The sequence below is a fragment of the Centropristis striata genome, chromosome 17, assembly GCF_030273125.1.
Source record: "Centropristis striata isolate RG_2023a ecotype Rhode Island chromosome 17, C.striata_1.0, whole genome shotgun sequence".
Classification (NCBI taxonomy): Eukaryota; Metazoa; Chordata; class Actinopteri; order Perciformes; family Serranidae; genus Centropristis; species Centropristis striata.
In genome coordinates this window covers 16123334-16131709 of record NC_081533.1, presented here as the reverse complement: position 1 = coordinate 16131709, position 8376 = coordinate 16123334, and positions in this window count along the sequence as shown.

The window sequence follows — 8376 nt, the reverse complement described above, 5'->3', positions numbered from 1 at the left end:
TAAAGTAGACATACCAAAAGTTGTACTTAAGTACAATACTTGAGTAAATGTGCTTAGTTACATTCCACCACTGCTACTTGCACATATTAATGATAAAACCGGTTACAGTTACAGGATTCATGAGTGAATATTGCAATTTTACATACTGGATCCAAAGTCAGACACTGAATAAGATCATACCATTGGTTTGACAACTTTTTAAATAAAAGGTTTTAATTACTGCTAACCCTTTTCAAAGTGCACAATTCATTTCACACTCGTTTTATTCACTTCAGACAGCTACATTGTGAAAATGAACCTGCAGAAACCTGTAACTGGCTTATGAGGCATACTCTATGGCAGTAATATTTCAATTACAAACTCATCTTTGAACTTAAACTACCCCTTAATAGTTTTTAAATAGCTACTTACATTTTGTTACAATTAATCCCACTGATACAAAGATCTATTACACGTTGAAGATTTAGTGCTGAGGCAATCTAAGTCCCATATCTACCTCAAGGACCTATTTAAGTAGGTTGAAAACAGCATTTGTACCAAGGACGAGTTAATGTAGAACATATTACCAAAGCATTATCTCAGTGTGCTGTATCCAGAGGTTAAAGCATGAGTGAAATGACCCAGAGACAGCTGCTTATTGTTGGTTATTTGCTGTATATGACTGCTCCAAGGAACCACGGTCTTATATGCAGGGTAGGTAACCCAAGATCACAGGGAGGTAAGTCGTAAAGCTTGAGTCCATGTAAATCAATTTTTTGTTTGTTTGGACAACAAAGTTACTTGTGGTGACACAGTGACATCATCTGCATAATTATGATTGTAGGGCTCATGAATTTGCATCATTTGGCTCAAAAGAAGCACAAAATAAAAGAGGACCCATCATAGAGCCCTGGGGAACTCCATGTCACTTCATGTTCCTTTACTTGGATACATATACTGAATATTATGCATCATTTCCACTGCATATTTTGGATTTACTCGACTTTCAGTAACAGGTCCTTTTCTTTATTTAGTTTATTAAATGAAGATGTTCATGTAGTTAATTTAGCACAAGGTCAATTGTGGGGTGTAGGTCTGTGGGTTTGGGTTTTTGTTTGGGATGAGTGAATTAAAATAAATTGCAGGATGTTCTGTGTCAGACTTGTGATGGTTCCCTCTGACCAACAATTGGTCGAAAGAACTGAGACAATATAAACACAAGAAAACACCTAAAAGAGAGACACAAAACAGCTACAAAAGACCAAATACAATAGCAAAGACAAGAAAGAATTGGTCTGCACTGATTTAGCTTCACTTTCTAGTATTGGCTCTAGTATGAGTTCATCTGCTATCCACACTTTTTGCTAATGGAAAACCAAAAGAGACTGAATCAATTTGAGAAGATCCATGCTGCACTATGAGGTGGAAATGCAGCTTTAGATGTTCAATTGTAGTATTGTATGGTCCGCCATATTAAAGGCAGCACAAAGATTGAACAAGGACTGATATTGTGCCTGAATCAATTTCTAAACAAATTTAATTCATCAGGTAAGTGAGAGCACTCTCTTTTCAAAGCAACTATTTGAGATCATTTTCTTACAAAGGGCGGGCTCTGTGTACGTCTGTAGTTGCTTATCGCAGATGTTCGACGTCGCTTGATGGCTGCCCTCCGCCAAACATTAGGGAAATCACATAATGACAGGAGACATGGTAGACTAATTGCAGCAGGTCTGTTGCCAAACAGCTGAAAATGCTTTTAAAGAAGCTTGTTGGCAGTCTGTCAAGGCAGCAGGTGGACGGCTAAAGATGCTGTTCAGTTTCTCTGAGAGCTCTGGAGTATTTACTGGAGTCATAGATGGAGTACTGAACAGGACTACTGAGCATTGGCTCAGGGGTCCGAAGTGTCAGGGGCCCCCTGGCCTTCACCGATAAAATGTCATTCAAGGAGATGTGTACCAACCAGGAAAAAACCTCAAATCATCCAAAAAAGATAAAAAAAAAAGATACCAAAACAACTACTAAGAGATACAAAACAGCTCTAAAGACACACATAGTTATCACAAACAGGATGATAATAAACGGCAACGACAAAACTGCTACAAAAAGTCAAGAAACAACCACAAAGAGACCAAATACAAGAGTAAAGACAAAGAATGACTCCAAAGAGACAAAGAACAACCACAGAGAGACAAAAGTAACGACAAATTACTACTACAAAGAAAACGTCATCTGCATAATTATGATTGTAGGGCTCATGAATTTGCATCATTTGACTCAATAGAAGTACAAATAAAAGAGGACCCAACATAGAGCCCTGGGGAACTCCATGTCACTTTACTTGGATACATACACTGAATATTATGCCTCATTTCCACTGCATATTTTGAATTGACTTGACTTTCAGTACCAGGTCCTTTTCTTCATTTAGTTTATTAAATGAAGAAAGTTCATGTAGTTAATTTGTTACAAAGAAGCACAAACAACCACAGAAAGACACAACAAGAGACATGAACAAAAGACACAAAATCAATACAAAAACAGACAAAACGGCTACAAAAAGTCATGAAACAACCACAAAGAGACCAAATACGAGAGTAAAGACAAAGAATCACTACAAAGGGACAAAAAACAACCACAAAGACACAAAAAAACAACCACAGAGAGACAAAAAACAACTACAAATTGAAACTAAATAACTACAAAAGAGACACAAAGGACTCCAAAGAAAAACAAAATGACCACAAAGAAACATAAAACCACAAAAATGCTAAATTAAATGCTGAATTATGTTTTGAAGCCTCAATAGACAAGATCTAATTTCAGCCACATTTTTGATTTTGCACACAATAAAGGTCAGATTTTCCAATAAATGTCACTAGCTGCCACCTCCACACTAAACCTCACAGCTGGAAGTTTGTAGAACATTGCAGTCCTGTCACTGGGCAACATTTAAAATAACTCTGATGTGTTAATGACGCCCGGTTCACATTGAGTGCACTCATGGATCATTTCCTGGCCACTTGGAGGAAATAATCGTCACAGGTTTCAATCAAACGTTCATTTAAATTGCAGATCGGGGCGTAGAGGACACAACAGATGCAGGAATATCACCACCTTCTGTGCTCTTTTTGGGGTTGTTTTTTTTTTGCACATGCACGTACGTACATGGAGGTGATTTGCAGCATCCTGCAGCAGATGGTGGAGAGAGCCTTCTGACTCATAGAGAGAAAAAGAGAGAGGGGGGGGGGGGAGACAGACAGTACGGTGGGAGAAGGGGGAGAGCGTTGGCTTCGTGCTTGTTTTTAGCGAGCTGCTGTAATGACGTAAAAAGAAGTGAGGTGTGTGTATGTGTGGGCGGATGCTGCGTCTTTTCCCCCCTTGTCTCCTGTCGCTGCAGTACCTACCTGTGGCCACATGGGGGAGCTCTTCCCCTCCGTGTGGACCCCGCATAGAGGTGAGTCAAGGAGTCGAACACACACACACACACACACACACGACTCATGCAGTCTCACCATCGTACAGTTCACACGCGCAGATTTGACTGATTAAAGGTTAAATTCTCACACACACACACACCTACACCTGCGTCACAGATTTGGATGACCAAAATCTCCTGCTGCATTAATTAATTATTTATTAAGAAAGCTTTAGTCCAAAAAAAAGAAAAAAAATTGTGTGCGTCCTAGTACCCCGCCTTAACAAACGCATACACACACAGACATGCTTAAGCACCCTTGGGGGAACCGGTCTCCCCAAAGATAAGAAATGTGTGTCTATTAAGATCTAACACACACACCTAATGCAGTCTCGCCACCGTGCAATTCACACGCGAAGATTTGACTGATTAAAGGTTAAATTCTCACACACACACACACACACACACACACACACACACACCTATGCCTGCATCACAGATTTGGATGACCAAAATCTCCTGCTGCATTAATTAATAATTTATTAAGAAAGCTTTAGTCCAAAAATAAAAACCTTTAGTGTGCGTCCCAGTACCCCGCCTTAACAAAAGCATACACACACAGACATGCTTAAACACCCTTGGGGGAACCGGTCTGCCCAAAGATAACAAATGTGTGTCTATTAAGATCTAACACACACACACACACACACACACACACATATGCTATCTCTCCTCCCTCTGCCATTTTTGTTCCACCTTTCCTTTCCTTTCCTTCCCTCCCTCTGGGCTTCATCCTTTTTCCTTTACGTGAAAGTCATATGGATGTGTGTATGTTCATGTGTGTGTGTCGCATCTTCTCTGATCGGATTCTCCCTCTTTCTCTTCTTCTTCTTCTTCTTCTTTTTTTTCCTTCATTCCCCTCGTTCCCTCTTCTCACTCTCTCTGTTTTCTGCAGTTATGCAAGCAGGGAGTGGTTTAATAATTCAGAGGCATCTTTTTATACTCGCAGGCTTTCCTTAACACTACAGTGACCTGCGATATTGACTCACACATACACTCACAATCCCCACACACACTCGTAATAACACCCACACGCAGACAGTGTCACGCAAACGCCCACACACACACACACACACACTGACGTCACTCCATTCCAGCACACAGTAAGAAAACACGATGTTACAACTTTCTTCTTTTGTTGTTCTCGGTTTTATTTGGCAAATTATTCTCCACTTTCTTTCTTTCTTTCTTTTTTTTGCAGTCTTTTTGTTCTCATTTATTTATGTACAATAGTAAAAATAAATCTTTCTCTTCAAGGTTTTACATTCGACATTTACAAGTGCAATGTGTAACATGTCCATCTTATAAAGTGCATTTGTACTTTTTATCGTAACCGACTGTTTCACGACACAAACTTAAAGACACAAAATTGAAAAAAAAAAAAAAAATACAATAGAAATGAAACAATAAACATGATTCAAGGACACTGTATCAGATCTGTGACATCACAGCATCATTACCCTATAACACCCTCAGCTTGAGGGTTTAATATCCGTGATCATCCAACAATATCAATGCATAAAACAATGTTTTTCTATGAAGGCCATACTCGGTCCAATAGAAAATTAGCTCTGTAATGGTATTTTTTTTTCTTGATTGACAATCTCTGCTCGCCTGAAGTGTTGCCAGGTTGTAGGTTACAGAGGGAAATCGTTAGCCTAGCCTAGCCTAGCCTGACTGATTTAGTGACGGTCGAAAAAGGGGAGGGGTCCTGCTTATTTAGTGAAGGCGTTCGCCCCCGATCCCTGCTTTTTAAAATCCCTTGTGTTAATGCTTGTGCTCAAGAGAGACAAAAAAAGAGAGGATGGGTGTAAAAATAGAAGATGAATGCATGCTTGTGCAAAGAGGAGTTAAAAAAAAGGAAAAAAGGAAGCTTATGTTTCTCTCTACAGAGAAAAGTGAAGGTTTGCTCCTGTGCTCGGGGAGGGAGGGTCGATTTCTTTTACTACCTCCGTCTTTTTTTTGCTTTTTCCTTTTTTTCGCTGTTCTTTTTATCAGCTTTCAGTGTGACTATTTTTAGACGGAGTCCGACCGAGCCAAGGATAGCAAAATGTTAGACAAGAGAAAGAGATGAGGGACGGATGGATGGATAAAAGAGGTAAAAAGAGGTACAGATGTCAAGAAAGATTGATGTGAGGAATGACTGCAAATAAAGAAATTATGAGTGATAGTAAGAAGAACGAGGAGGAAAGGGACAAAAAGAGAGAGTAAAGAGAGAGAAAGAGGAGGTTGTGGTTTAACGGATGATGAGGGGGAGGCAGAAGTGAGGGGGACGTTTGTGAAAGGAGGAAGAGGAACAGAGGGGATGTCTTTGAAACGACCTGCTCTCTGAGACACGACTCAGACAAAATGACGTCACTAGAAACCTGACTCTGTGACGTACAGCGCTGCTACGCACCGTCTCTCTCTCTCTGTCTCTCTGTCTCTGTCTTTTTATGGAAAAAACTGTTCAGATTACTGCAATTTAAGTCAAGAAGACATTTTACAGAAACACTGATATCAATTCTGCTGCTGGTCTGATGTTACAGAAGAAAAATAGAGTTTGGCTTGATGAAATTGGTCTTTTCTCGGCATCATGGTCGATAACATCAAGGTCATGTACTTTTACCAACACGGTCTCACAGGAATCCGTGAAATAGCCACGGATTTGTTTAACCCTTTATCAGGCAAAGAACTATATTTGGTAGTTAGTCAGGTAACATTTTGAGGAAAAAGTTGCAAATTTAGTAGATTAAAGTGGCAAACCTACGAGAAAAAAGTTGCAGATTTAAGGGATTTAAAGTGGTGAATCTGCGCGAAAAAAGTCGCAGATTTACGAGAAAAAAAGTGGGAAAAAAACAACTTTTTTCTCCCAGTTTCACCACTTTAAATCTCATAAATCTGTGCATTATTTTCTCGTAGATTTGCCACTTTAATCTCGTGAACTTTTTTCTCAAAATATTATTTTCGTATGTTTTTTACACATTCTGGCTGTATGAAATATCCTCCAATATTCTCTAGGGTTGAAATTTGGAATTTGCAAGTATTTCAATGAGGGCCCTATTAAGGGTTAAAGTGGTGAATCTGGGAGAAAAAAGGTGTTTTTTTCCACTTTTTTCTCGTAAATCTGCAACTTTTTTCGCGCAGATTTGCCACTTTAAATCTCTTAAATCTGCAACTTTTTTCTTGTAGATTTGCCACTTTAATCTAGTAAATTTGCTACTTTTTTCTCGAAATATTACCTGAAGTTACCAAATTTAGTTCTTTGTCTGATAAAGGGTTAACTCAAAATCCGTGGAATAGCCACGGAATCTCTCAAGTTAATGACAGTCGTATCCCGTGGCTATTCCAACATACAAAGTGATTATGTACATTCACTGAGTGAATATTTAGAAAATAAAACATATATTTCTCGCTTGAAATGTGATCAAAATCCATTTTTATGCAGAAACTAAGTCAAAATATTGATATTTTTTTTTCACTAAAAATGAGAGAACTGTCCGCCATGTTTTTTGTTCTGACCGCCGGGATCTTAAAAGTCACATGACTTGGAACAAACCAATAGGAACAAATATCCGTGGAATAGCCACGGGATATGACTGTCATTAACTTGCATTGTAGTGAAATCAGTGTCAGTTTCACGGAAATTTGAGTGATTCCGTGGCTATTCCACGGATTTTGAGTTAAGCGAATCCGTGGCTATTTCACGGATTCCTGTGAGACCAGGTTCACTTTTACATAACCTGTTTTTTTTCTTCCTTTATCATAGCTCATAGTTGCTGTCTTTGACCAGCTTTGTTGTTGTTGTTGTTGTTGTTGTTGTTTTACAGATTTACTCCACAATGATATTCCTCCGAAAAATGTTCACACACAACAAAAACAAAACAGAAAAATAAGACACTATAAAGTCGAAAAATATGGCACTTTTTCAGCATATCCGACACACAGCTTCTTTTTTTTCCCCCAAAAGAAACTTTTGACATTTGTTTTATAGGAAGAACACAGAAGAAGAGGAAGAAAACACACACACACACACTCACAATAAACTCATGCTCACAGCAGCGACCATGTCTTGTAACTCATGCCCTGATGAACATTACAAAAATATACATTTCTGTACAGCATTGCATAATAAAAATAACACACACACTCACTTGTACATCGTTTCTTTTTCCTTTTTTTTTGTTTTAAATTGAATTATAGTCCTGTATAGCGGCTGACAAAACCATTCTGCGTGTGTTTGTGTTTACAGTGAGAGTTGGTTGAGTTATGGTTCATTACAATTGGCTATGATCCCGGGGGGAGAACACACACACACACACATACACACACACACACACACACACACACACACACACACACACAGTGAGTGGTCGCTCCACTCCTGCCCCAGGAATGGTTGACTGAGTAGTGGCATATTCACAGATGAGTGTTATTAATTGTTAAAACAATCACTAGATGGACGTGCCAGATGGGACCGTCAGACACCGTGTTTAATATACAGCTGCTGGAGTTTACACTGACTTCAGATCAGCTGTTCTATCACTCACACAACAGATTTGTGTTGTTGTTTTTTTACTTTAGGGCTCATGATTCTCTCTAGACTTGGATCAAATGGTTTGTTTAACCCTGCATAAAGTTGGCATTTTACTGCCAAAGGACCAAAAAGTTTATCCATCACAAGAGATCATAAAGTTTTTTCAACCCACAGAGGAACATATAATCCATTGATTAATCTCTAGATAATATAGATATGACCAAGATTTTGGTATTGGATGCATTCTGGTCTGCCGAATATTGGCCGATGATTTAGACTTGGTTTTAAAATGTGTCTTGGGCGATCGGATCACAAGAGGACATATGAGACACATCAGGGTTTACACCTGTGTATACAGCATTTCCAGGATTTTATTACTACCTACACCGCTTAAGCTAGACGCTGA